Below are 14127 nucleotides of genomic sequence, written 5' to 3'. Positions count from 1 at the left end.
CACTTGTGCTTGGCACATCAAAGCGTGCAGGTTCATTAAGTGGTTCTGCCACATACCTACCTTTTACTCTCCATGATGTTTTCTTAGATAGCCCTTCTGTTTCATCAGCGTTATCAATCGGTGCTGACCAGAAAAAGTCATCACAGTCATCAGCATTATCTTCTTCTACTAAGGCTGTCAGCTTGGCTATCTGTTGCTGAGTAACTCCTTTAACTATATAAACTAAATTTGGAGTTGTTTGGACCTTTTGATATACAACTGCCTTTTCCTTGAGGACTTTAGTCTTGTTTTTGGATAAACGAGTGAACTCAACAGAGTTTTCTGAAATAAGATTTTTATTGGTTTCGGGTTCGCTTTTGGCTAATTCGAAACAGTCCACCTCATCTTCTACAGATATTACACTCATATCATCATCCTCATTGAATTTAGAAGTGTTTTCAATATCAATTTTATTTTTTGAATTCAACTTGGCATTCAAAGATTCAAGTTTCTGTAGAGTTTTGGTTTTAATTTTTAATTTTTCATTTTCATCCAACAATTTTTTGAGCATGTCCTGATGTTCTTTTGACTTTATGAAGGACTCTATTTTGTCAAGACCAATTTTGTAAGCAGGAGAGATATCGTCAGAAGAGACAACGTTTTCATAGTTATATGCATCGGCATCGATTTCATCCTCCTTTAACTCAAGGAAGGGTAAAATCATACGATGTATCATCCTCCCAATATCACAACCAAGATGCAATTGAGTAATGTTAGAGTATAATCGTTTAGCAATCAAACAAAAAACATTTTGTTGGTTTAAAAGCTTTAAATTATCTCTTTGCAAATAAATTGTTTCATCCCTATACCTAATTAACTCCTTCTCCTTCTGCTCAATCCATATACGCCTCCCCTCACTCTTCGACGATATCCTGCTGATTTGATTAGTTAGGTTAGAATTTGTGACGCGAGTTTGAGTTAGACTACCACTTATACTAGAAAATTTAGATTTTAATCTATTAAATTATTTTTCATAGTTTGTGATGGGGATATGTAAAGAAAAAGAATGGATTGTACCTTCTTGATCAACTCATCGCATTCGTTGATCTGCTCACTAACAGGTTTCGCTGCAAAACACATGTCCTCTTGCTCTTTCACTTCGTCTAGTCCCTCATCAGTGGTATAGCCTCTCATTTGTGACACTTCAAACGTCACCATCAGACAATTTCCTGCAACGTTCTCTTCCTTCACCAACAAAGCCCTGCCATGGGTGGGCTTCCTCACTTCTTCATCTTCTGAATCTGTAGACCAAACTTCAACTCCTCCGAACTCATCGTCAACTGTATTTCCCTGCATAATAAGAGCATTCATAGCGTTATTAGATCCAACTTTCTTCTTCTTGATTTCCTCCAATCGTCGTATGAGGTTCGCTTCCTCGAGTCACCACCAAGTTTTACTTCCTTCTTTGGTTCTTCGGTTTGAGAAACACTCTTCAGCTCCTCCTTCGCTTTCTCGGCACAGTAGCATCCCTGCCAGTTTCGGTTCTTATTTGTTCAGAACCTTCTTTTGATGAACTTCTTGGGATTTGACACCATCAAAGCATAATCTTCACTTGTTAGATCATGTTTAGAAAGATCTAAATCTTCTTCTTCTTCAACAACATTCTTTCCTTTGGTGATTAGGGCCAAGGACCCCATGCTAGAAACCACGTTCGTTTCTTTAGTCCCTGCACACTCATGTGACTTTAATATTCCCACCAGTTTTGATAGATAATAAGTATTGAATTGTTCATGTGCCTTCATAGTAGACACTACAGCCATCCATTCAGGTCTAAGGTCATTCATAAATGCGACCTTCTGTTCAATGACTTTTCTTTCAATCCCATGCTTTATCGTCTTACCAAGGAGATGATTGAAGCGATCAAAGGCTTGAAGAAGCTTCTTTTCGGGCTTCTGCTTGAAGTCACCAAATTATGAGAGCAATAATGTTTGGATTGAATGCTCAAGATCTTCATCCGTAGAATACAATTCCTTCAACCTTTCCTATATTTCCTTCGCTGTTGTGCATGAACTTACTAACCGAAACGTGTCTGATTGTAAAGCAAAACTAATCATCCTTAAAGCTTTGATGTTGCACTGAAATTTCTCTTTCTCATATTGGGGTATGTCTTTCACATAATTAATGAGTTGATTATACTCCTTTTGAGTTTTAACAAGTCTTGAAGTGCTTGAGTAAGCAAATAGACCTACAGTAATCCCCTCCCAGATCAAGTATCGATTGTCTTTTGAACCAATCATGTAGTCTTCGAAGTGATGCGTCTAGACCTCATAGTCTTGAGTGTACAATATAGGAATCCTTGTCGTCGATCCTATACTGTTGGGGATGTTAATTAGGTTTGACTGAGAATCATCCATGGACATGACGATGTTTGTTCAAAAACCTGCTTAAGATCAGACTTGTAAATAACGTTAGGGTAAGATTGAATATTTAAAGAACTATGTCAATAGCAGATGACGACTCTAACAATAGAAATCAAAGCAGAAAACCCTAAGATCTTCTTCAACAGAAGAGATGTGTATGGATTACACAGTCTCCTGCTCTGATACCAATTGATGAGTTGAAAAACTTTTAGATCGATAAGATCTTCAACAGGTTAATCAATAAAACAAACGAACACAATAAACACGATATAGAATCAAGTAATGCTTAATGATTCAAATGTAGGCATGCCTCAACAGAGCTCAACAAAGAACTTCCACTATAGAGGCGAGCTAGGGTTTGTAGTACAATCCCAAGAATAATAAATGAAAGCGATAATTACTAAGGATGCATGCATGCACCTTAAGTACTAAAACCCTAATAAAAACTAACACGGTTGGACAGGCCCAAACTAGATAACAAAACTGGGCTAAGGACCGAGCCCAAAGACGCAACACTTTTGGACCCAACACAACCTAAATGCAAACAAAATAAAAGATAAGAATACCTCACACCAAGCTTAAAATTAAGCATTGTCCTCAATGATTAGGATGAGAGTAATGTAGGATCAAGGTGATCGAGCCCTCGAGGATCAGTATGGAAGCAACACATGGGTCGCACAATGATGCTTAGGTTGAATTCTTAGGTGCCCAAATGCACATGGGTGAAAGCCTGGTCGTGCAAGGGAAGTTGAAGCAATGGCTCGAAATTTTCTTATAAAGTAGCAAATATGTGCAGGTGAGGAGGGAGTCTCAAAACGTTTGCATAGGTGACAGCTGGATAGCGAAAAAAAAGAATTATAAGCATCGGTCTAAAAAAGTAGGGAGGGATTTTGTCTTGGCCACCCAACAATCTGTAGGGGTAGAATCGAGTCACGCAATCAGTTACGAGGGTCGCAGTCGGTCGAGCAAACATATGTGTGGGTAGAGGTGCATTCGCGTGCACACAAAAGTTAACATCCTAGTTTTAGAACAATATGAGACGCTACTTGCGAACGTCGGAAGTAAGGTTGTGCAAGTTTTCTAACTTCTTGACATTTTTCATTCTTTTTCGCTCCACAAACTTTGGTTTTCTCCCAAACTTCACAAAAATCGTTGTTATACATCAAGATGGTTATTTTTGACCGAATTTAAGCCTAGAAAAATCCTAACTTCCATAAGAGATTATTTGATCACAATATATTTATATAACATCTTTTCCAAGACTTAGGCCCGCTTTCTTCAATTTTCATAAACTGGGGTTTCCAATGTGACATTATGAAATTCTCCAATATCAATTCATTTATAAAGTGTTTTCAAACAGTTCCCATTCACTTTGTAGATTTGGTTCGTTTCCAAACTCTTGGTTTCAACCGCACCATGATCAAATACTTTAATAATAATGAAAGGCTAGTGCCATTTAGATCGCAATTTTCCCGGGAATAGCTTTAAGTGTGAATGATAAAGAAGAACTTTTCGACCTAGAATAAAGTGTTTTTGGGTTATGTGCTTGTCATGAAATGCCTTTTTCTTTGCTTTCCACCTTTTGAAGCTTTTAATCATGTTTTTGTTGACCACTTCCATCATTGAAAGATTCAATCTTCTTTGAGCCTCTCTCCTATTCTTGCAACGATCTTCAATGAGGATGTTGTGGGTCCATACATTACGACTTATCCCCTTGATATCAACTATTGTCCACCTCATGGCCTCTATGTGATCTTTTTAAACATAAAACAGTTGGTCTTCTATATAATCTTTCAATTGAGAGGAGATGATCACCGGAAGAATCTCGTCTATTGTAAAACCGAAATTTTCAAAACAAAATTTTCAATTAAAATAGTTTATCTCTTTAACACTTTTCATAAAAATCTCCTTTTTATTTTAATTACAATACATAACTCTTTTGTTCAATCAATTAATAAACCAGGATCCTCAAAACAAACGCTTCCTCTGGTGTGTACAATCGAGCCGGTGCCATCCCGTGATCCTGAGAAAACCTGAAACATATAACACAAAACACTATAAGCACGAAGCTTAGTGAGTTCCCCAAAATACCACTCTAACACATATTACCCACTCAAGGCTATAACTCTGTTGATCCTCTGGTCAGTGTGTCTCAGTGGGACCCTCCAGTCCCAATTCTCTATGGACCTTCCGGGTATAACTCTATGGACCCAAAGGTCCTAACTCTGATAACTCTGAATCATGCATATCACATATCACAATAAATCTCATAAAATAAATAGCATACAAATACACTGGAACATAACTCTAAACCTAACTCTGTGGACCCTCTGGTCCTAGCTCTATGGACTTTCCGTCCTAACTTTGATATACACATCATAAATCACAGATAAATAATGCAGTGCCACACATCACATAGATAGCATACAATGACTCTGTCACGTAAATCTGTTACCACTCTAGGTAAAGTATAGTGACAAGACTCACCTCGGGTATCTCGGATGATCTCGCACACGAATCTATTGATCTAGCCCCCGCCTAATCGCATACAAAATATCATCAATAAGTAATGGCTCCCAAAGGCTAGATTAAACCCCCTTCTATGATCCTTCAGAAGGGTAAAAGACCATTTTACCCCTCCTTGACACAAAAGTCCAATTGTTGACCAAAACCATAAAAGTCAACGAAATTCAATGCTCACAGTTGACCATACTCGCCGAGTGCACTAAGGTGACTAGGCGAGTAAACGCCTGTCCTCTTCGCCGTTGGTCCTCTCTTGACTCACTGAGTCAAACCTATACTCCACGGGTCGTTACAGATCGCGAGTCTCGGGGCAACCCGACTCAACTTGTCGAGTCTTGTCATGGACTCGACGAGTACATGCCATGCTCACACTCAAACGACCTTCTGAGGTCACATCCGTTCGTCTAATCCATAGATCTCGCCTTTCGAACCACTCTAATCACGTAAAGTCTCAATCTTGATGCACATGCAACATCCATATGACCATATATGATGATTTAGCCCCAAATACCTTAACCCAAGGTCATGACCTCCATTGTTCTTCATAAAGCTTGATGAGTAAGGCCCTCTGGACCTCTATGGATCCAGATCCAAAGCCTCATCACCAGAAGGGACTAATTAGACATCAAATCAACTTAGACAAGGGCACAAGAAACCCTAAATCCATATATTCTTCATAAAACAGAAGAAGAGCCGAAGTAATACCTCAAATCCAATGATCTTAGCTTCAGATCCTCAGAATAGCAACCTCCTTTGCTTTCCCTTGGCTAGGACCTCCTTCTTCTTGCTAAACAACACCACAAAGGTCAAGAATGGCTTCCTTTCTCTCTCAAAACGCTCCAGCACTCTGGGGTTTCTCTCTATGGACTGGTAGCCTCAAATGACGGCCATAAGGGTCTTTAAATAGGGCGCAAACCCGAGAAGTTAGGGTTTCATTAAACAGCGTGGACTCGCCGAGTCCTTCATTAATCGGCCACTCACATCGCGATCCAACTCGGCAAGTCGGGGCTCTTAATCGCCGAGTCTCTCACTAAATTTCAATATAAATGAAATATATAATATACCTGGGAATCCGGATGTTACATCTTTACCTAGATAAGCATACTTCAAGTGGCTAGGTAATATTTTCAATTCAAGTGTTAGTGGATGGATTATGGTAGGGGGCATCTTGTTTGGAGAATGGGAAAAGGCAACTTGAGAGACATCCTTCTTTGTTGACTTGCTAACTTCCAAATTCTTCACAATCTCTTAAACTTCCGAGTCTAATGTATATATTTCCAATTCTTTATTTTTCAATCTCTCACAATCTAGACTCATTTTGAGTACCATCTTCAAAATATCTCTATATGATTGATCAAACACCTCTTGGGTTATTGGGTCAATTATATCAATCCGGTATAATGGAGAAATGTTGTTAGGATACTTTATTACTTGAAAGATGTTAAATTCAATGGTTTCTCCATCGAACTCCATAGTTATCTTTTCTTTATGGACATCAATGATTCTGTGACACACTTGACTTGTACGCTAATTAGATGAATACTCTAGTTTCTTCCAAATGTCCAAAATTGAGAGATTGGAAAACCGACTATGGAATCACATTAATTGAGGCTTAATTTCTAACATGGAACATTCAACATGAAAATCACCAATTGTACAAGTGATAGCAAATATTCCTGAATCCTTACATTTGGGAGGTAACTTCTTTTGAATAACAGCAAACACCTTTCCATTCACTTGAATCTTTTCATTTGCCTGAAATTTCCTCTTCTTGGTGCACAAATCCTTAAGGAATTTTGCATAACTTGTATTTTTCTTAATAGCATTCAATACTAGAACGTTGATTTGGACCTTGCGGAAAGTTACAAAGAATTCATTTTCTTCCTCTTTCTTCATCGAAACGGCTAACTGGAAAGGGAAAGGTGGTGGTAGGACCCTTGGCTTTATAGCCTTGTTGGATGATTCAAGTGTTTTGGTCAAGAATTGATCAAGTGTTATTCAACCAAATTGTATGAGAGTTTGTGGTGTTAGTTTAATGTAACTGTAGAATAATGAACAAAGTGAGAGAAGAGATTTACAAGGAAATCCCATGATCGTTTGCAGGATCTCCGACATAAATGTCACACCCCCAAACCAGGCGGCGGAAACGTTCGGGGGCTGTCGTGACTCAATTGAATACCATAACATTGAATATATATGAAACGTAACAACATTCGTCACCATGCATTAATATAGTACAACCAGTAGAGTTTACATGAAGTACATTGTTTAAACATTACATTCCCAAAATAAATTGTTCGATTCGTACATAAATAAACAGCAAGCCATCACTGAATATGATTTCCTTTGATTCACTGGTTCCCTAAGAATACAAGTATTTTGAAAAACGTCAACATATGAAATGTTGGTGAGTTCATAAGTTGTATTTGAAAAACAATGTTTCGTATCGTTTGAAAACCACCAGAAAATCCGATATTTTCTGAAAAGAGAAGCTTTTGAAAACGTTTGTGAAGATCCATAAGTATGCTTGTTTGTTTCTATACTTGTAAAAATTGTGCATTGAAGTTGTATGTATTTCGAATCTGTATGTATTGAAAAACCCTAGGAAAACCCGATGTTTTCCTAATTCTTTGAATTCCATGAATTTACATTGAAACCATTGCAACGCATGAAGTTATCATTACCAGACGACATTGGATTATGATTATCTGCTACAAACACGCGTTACACAAACGACTCGTCTATAGCAATACTAACGATCCCGTAGGCGTCGTCCGTACTAATCACGTTATCCAACCGCCCTGACTACGTGTAGTCCCACATCCGAAGAGAAAGAGGACACGAAGGCCTCGATGACTCCATTAGCCGGTTGGGGATAAAAAGGTACGAGGGGTCCCAGACCCGCCTCGCATAAAAGGCAGACTCTACTAGCGACACTAAAGGACCCTTGGGGACCAGTAGTCTACAAGCCATTGAAAGTCCGGTTACGTCGTGTCGGATCGGTAAAACCCAACACTTCGTAAGATTGAAGTCTTTGGGCCTTAAGATCAGGTCGTCGGGCTAGCTAGGCTCAACGAACAAGATTTTACACTTGTGGGGCCTAAAGATAGTGCGTAGACGTCTGTGCACATTCGCATGTATAATGAATTCGAAATCGTTAGTTGTATGAATCGTAGTGTTGTAGTATCGTAGTGTCGTCGTGTTAGTAGTTTCGGATTTTTATTGGTTCGAGACCGAACCAATTCGTTTAACAACGACTTTTGGTGTTGTAATGTATTGTATTTTGTCGATAGTCGTGGTACCATTATTTGGTGAAATTGCATGTATTGAATTAGTCTTGAAAATTTTCTGTTTTCAGCCCCTCCTTGTTTGTAAAATTTACTTTTTCAACCCTTTATTCAAATACTTTCCGGTTTGGTCCTTAAATCAATTTTCTTGACATTTTAACACCAAAAATTTTTGAAATAAATATTTTCCAGCATATTTTTCATAGAAAACAGCTTAAGTCCCTGAAATTTAAGTTTTCTCGGTTATAACCCTTCTTTTTCGCAAGTTTGACAATTTTGGCCCAAATTGTAAAATTTTTGCAACTTTGGTCCTTTTTAATTTAAAAAGCATTTTAAGCCTTTGAAAAGGACTTGGATCACTTATGGTCCACTGTTTTACAGAAAATCACAGTTTTGGCCCTCCAAAACAGAAAAATTCGCATAATGGGCCTCATTGGGCCGAAATTGTCATTTTTAGCCCATTAAGCTTGAAATTTATATTTTTAACCCTCTAAATGAGTATATTTCCAGAAATTGTTTTATTGAAACTGTTTTGACACACTTCATCCATCAGAATTCGTGATATGTCAATTTGGGCCCTTAATTTTGTATTTTTCACATTTTAGGCCCAAAATTTGTGTTTTTAGCCCAAAGAAAATTGTTACTAAACCACTTAGCTATTTTTCTTGAAACACTTCGTATGTAGAAATACATTTGATGCTAAAATCATTTAACATAAGATATATCTCGGTTTTGAGGGGTTTTATGGCTAGATCCAACATTATAGCACACAAAAGCATACATGTAAGCATGGAAATCATACAAGGCATACAAAACACATATAGATCTACACTTTCACTTGTATTCCCCCCCCCCCCCCACAAAACTCATGAAAACAGAAAATAGGGGTATGAAGCTCACCTTGGGTGTGGGGGCTCGGTTTTGCAAAGAAAATGGAAGGAAAATGAAGTGATTTTCGGCCTTAGCACCCTTCCTTGGTAGATCTCGAGTTTGGTGACTTCTAAGGTGTATGATCACAATTTGGAATAGATTTAGAAGAGGTTTTTGATGGAATGAAATAGCTAGATCATATATATATAAGTAAAAACTTACCTAAGATGATGATTAACTTGCAAGATCCTCTTGAAAGCTCCTAATTTTCAAGATTTTTGGAGTGGGGAGGAAGGAGTGTTCTTGAGTGATCTAGAGAGAATTTGTGAGAGATTTGTGAATGTGTGTGTGTGTTTCGGCCGAGAGTGAGAGGGAGGAGAGAAGAGAAGTGATTTTGAAGTGATGTGCATGGAGGTATGTGAGATATTTTCCATGGAAGTCCTTTGGATAACAATGATGTGGCACAACAAGTCAACTCTTCCATCCTCTTGGGCTTGTGCATTTGGGCCGAGAATTTGGAAAGAAAAGGAAAAATTTGGGCCTTTGCCCCTAAGCCCAACATTAGTGTTAATCTTGAGTATGTTTTAAGTCTAAAGAAATGTGGTAGGATTTTCATATTTTTATTGGACTAGTTTAGGTTATTCATGTATCAAGGCTTTTAATTCATTTCATTCTAGGTCCAACATAGCCCAAAATGTTAAAACAAATAGATGTGGGTCCAATTAGAGCCCATTTAAGAGTTCTAAACCCAAGATAGTCAAATTGGAAGTTTATTGGTCCATTAGGTCCAATAATGAAGTTCTAGTCCAAAATGGACCTAAGTAAGAACTTCTAGGGTTTCTAATTGTTTGATGACTATTTGTAGTACTTGTATGATGTATTTGATTGAAGTTTTTGATGTCATAATCATAGGTGTTACACACGTTCTTAAGTTTTTGATTCACATTAGCTTGAATGTATAGTTTACAAGACACAAAATTTCCAGTTGTGACATCATCCCCCCGTTAGAGGGAATTTCGTCCCGAAATTCTGTTTGAAAGCTAGATTTGAGACTGCTAGAATAGGTGAGGGTACTTTTGCTTCATTTGGTCTTCGCGTTCCCAAGTGAATTCTGGCCCACGCTTCGCGTTCCACCGTACCTTCACGATTGGGATGCGGCTCTGTTTAGTACGCTTCACCTCCCTGTCCATGATTTCGACTGGTTCTTCGACGAACAGGAGATTCTCATTGATTTCGATTTCGTCAAGCGGAATGACAAGGGTTTCGTCTGATAGGCACTTCTTTAGGCTTGAGACATGGAACACGGGGTATACACCATTTACCTCCGTGGGTAGTTGTAGTCTGTAGGCTACCGGACCTATTCGGGCGACGATTTCGAAAGGTCCAATGTATCGCGGGTTCAGCTTTCCCCGTTTTCCGAAACGTATAACCCCTTTCCAGGGTGAGACCTTCAACAATACTCGATCACCGACCTGGAATTCTAAGGGCTTTCGCCGTTTGTCAGCGTAGCTCTTTTGTCGGTCGCGCGATGCTTGTAATCGAGCTTTGATCTGGACAATCTTTTCTGTGGTTTCGCGAATGATTTCCGGTCCCGTTAGTGCCCTGTTTGACGTATGCGTTTTTGCTAGCTGGGTGTCACCTACTTCCGCCCAACATAACGGTGATCTACATTTACGCCCGTACAGTGCTTCGAAAGGAGCCACCTTGATGCTCGAATGGTAACTATTGTTATATGAAAACTCGATCAACGGTAGGTGGGTATCCCAAGACTTTCCAAAGTCTATCACACATGCACGAAGCATGTCTTCAAGCGTTTGAATGGTTTGTTCACTTTGACCGTCCGTTTGTGGGTGATATGCGGTGCTTATCGAGATGAGTACCCATTGCCTTGTGGAGTGACTGCCAAAAGCGCGACGTGAATCTACTGTCCCTATCCGAGATGATAGATTTTGGCACTCCATGGAGCCTTACGATTTCTCGTAGGTACAAACGCGTCAGTCTCTCCATCTTGTAGGACTCTTTGATTGGTAGGAAATGGGCGGATTTCGTCAGTCTGTCGATTATTACCCATATGGTGTCCAGTCCATCTGACGTCTTGGGCAGCTTGGTCATGAAGTCCATAGAAATCCCCTCCCATTTCCACTCAGGGATTGCCGGTTGCTGTAACAATCCTGAAGGTTTCTGGTACTCCACCTTTACTTTGGCGCACGTAAGGCACTTACCAACATAGGTCGCGATTTCCGCCTTCATGTTAGGCCACCAATAGTGTTGTTTAATGTCCAAATACATCTTGTCCGATCCAGGATGAATGGAGTATCGTGTCTTGTGGGCTTCCTTCATAACGGTCTCCCTAAATCCTCCGATTTTTGGGACCCAAATACGGTTCATGAAGTAGTATACCCCATTCTCTCTTGCCTCTAGGTTCTTTTCCATCCCGCGCAATGCCTCGCTAATTCTATTTTCCGCTTTCATAGCCTCCGGCTGGACTGATGCAATTTGAGTGGCCAGATGAGATTGAATGGTTATCGAGTGCGTTTTCGTACGGCGATTAGTGTACTCCTTCCGACTTAATGCATCAGCTACCACGTTGGCCTTACCTGGATGGTACTTGATCTCGCATTCGTAGTCGTTTAGCAATTCCACCCATCTTCGCTGTCTCATGTTCAGCTCCTTCTGATTCAAGATGTGCTGGAGGCTCTTGTGGTCTGTGAAGATGGTGCACTTTGTACCGTACAGGTAGTGCCTCCAAATTTTTAGAGTAAAGACCACGGCTCCCAGTTCTAGGTCATGGGTCGTGTAATTTACCTCGTGCGTCTTTAGTTGGCGGGACGCATATGCTATCACTCTTCCACGTTGCATGAGAACACAACCTAAGCCCTGATTCGACGCGTCACAGTAGACTACAAAATCTTCCGTTCCTTCAGGTAGTGATAGTACAGGAGCGCTACAAAGAGCTTGCTTCAAGGTTCGAAACGCAATCTCTTGTCGGTCTGTCCACTTGAATGGCACGCCCTTTTGTGTAAGCAAGGTAAGCGGCTTGGCGATCTTAGAGAATTTTTGGATGAATCTCCTATAGTAGCCTGCTAGACCTAAGAACTGACGAATTTCTGTGGGCGTAGTCGGAGTTGCCCATCCTTCCACAACTTTGACCTTAGAGGGGTCCACATGAATTCCGTCTTGGCTAACCACGTGGCCTAGGAACTTCACACTCCGAAGCCAGAACTCACACTTGGAGAGTTTGGCGTAAAGCTTTTCCGATCGCAGAGTGTCTAGAATTTGCCGTAGATGTTGGCCATGCTCCTCTTTGCTTCGAGAATAGACGAGGATGTCATCGATAAATACAATGACGAAGTTGTCAAGGAACGGTCGACAGATTCGATTCATTAGGTCCATAAATGCGGCAGGTGCATTTGTTAGACCGAAGGGCATTACGACGAATTCATAATGTCCATAGCGGGTTCGGAAAGCGGTTTTGGGAATATCCTCTTCTCGGACCTTGAGTTGGTGGTATCCAGACCGTAGATCTATTTTGGAGAAATAACTAGCTCCTTGGAGCTGGTCGAATAGATCATCGATTCGTGGGAGTGGGTAGCGGTTTTTAACAGTGAGTTTATTCAACTCTCTGTAATCGATGCACATTCTGAAAGATCCGTCCTTCTTTTTGACAAAGAGCATCGGGGCTCCCCACGGCAAGTAGCTAGGTCGAATAAATCCCTTGTCCAGAAGCTCACTGAGTTGGCTGGACAATTCCTGCATTTCAGCAGGAGCCAACCGATATGGTGATTTAGCGAGAGGAGTCGCTCCTGGAACAAGGTCGATTCGGAACTCAACCTGTCTCTCTGGGGGTACTCCTGGAAGATCTTCAGGAAACACGTCCGGGAATTCACACGCTACCGGAATATCTTGGATGTTAGTTTCTTCTTTGGTCCTGTCCACTATGTGAGCCAAGAACGCCAAATTGTTCTTTCGCAGATGTTTTTGTGCTTTGATGCACGAGATGAGGCGAAGATTCGTACTGGGTTTGTCTCCGTAAATCACTAGGGTTTCGTGATTCGGAAGACCAAGGCGAACGGCCTTCTCGTGGCACAAAATCTCAGCATGGTGGGGGCTTAACCAATCCATGCCGATAATTACATCGAAACTCCTAATTGATACTGGCATTAGGTCTATTCGAAAAACGTGCTGGTTAAGCGTTAGGATACATCCGGTGTAGATTCCCTTAGTGGATTCGGTTTTCCCATTAGCCATTTCCACCGTATATGTTTCATTTAGCTTCTGGGGTTGTTGTTTTAATAAATGTTTAAACTTCTCGCTCACGAAACTTCGCTCCGCTCCGGTATCAAATAAGATGCATGCATAAGTGTGGTTTAGGAGGAACGTACCGGTCACAACTGCGGGATCTTGGACTGCATCACTCTGACCCATAGTCAGCATTCTTCCTGCTCCTCTGTTTCCTGAGTTGTTGTTAGGGCAATCTCGGCGGAAATGCCCCGTCCTTCCACACCCGAAGCAGGTGTGGCTAGGCCCTGCATTATTGCCGCCGGCATTGGTGTTGTTGTTATTGCGGTAGTTATTGTTGTTGTTGTTGTTGTTGTTCTGGTTGTTTCCCTGACTCTGGTTCCTAGGAGGGTACGTCCTGCAGAACCTTGCAGTGTGTCCCCTTCGGTTGCAACTGGTGCAATGGAGTTCCCTGCATTCTCCGTGATGGTGGAGGCCGCACTTATTGCAACTGGGAAGATTACCGGAGTAGGGTCTTGAAGCATTTGAAGCAGCTGAGGCTGGAGCATGTGGTGTGGCTGGAACCGGTGCGGTGACAGCGTTAACTGCCACTGTTTGTTGCCTTTTAGAGGTCTCGGGGCCCTGACGCCCCTTCCTCTTGGGGTTCTTCCCTCTCCTGCCATCACCCTCGTTTTTCTTCTCAGTCTCTACTGGCTTCTCACCCCTTTTGTTGTTATGATCGTACAACCTCTTGGCCAATCTCTTCGCACTGTCAAACGTTTCAGGGTTCGCAGCTATCACATTTCCTTGAATGGGGGATGTCAGTCCCC

The sequence above is a fragment of the Lactuca serriola genome, chromosome 8 (genome assembly GCF_051521515.1).
Source record: "Lactuca serriola cultivar US96UC23 chromosome 8, Lser_US96UC23_V15, whole genome shotgun sequence".
In the NCBI taxonomy this organism is placed as follows: domain Eukaryota; kingdom Viridiplantae; phylum Streptophyta; class Magnoliopsida; order Asterales; family Asteraceae; genus Lactuca; species Lactuca serriola.
The sequence above is the reverse complement of the archived record's forward strand: the minus strand, read 5'-3'. Positions refer to the sequence as shown.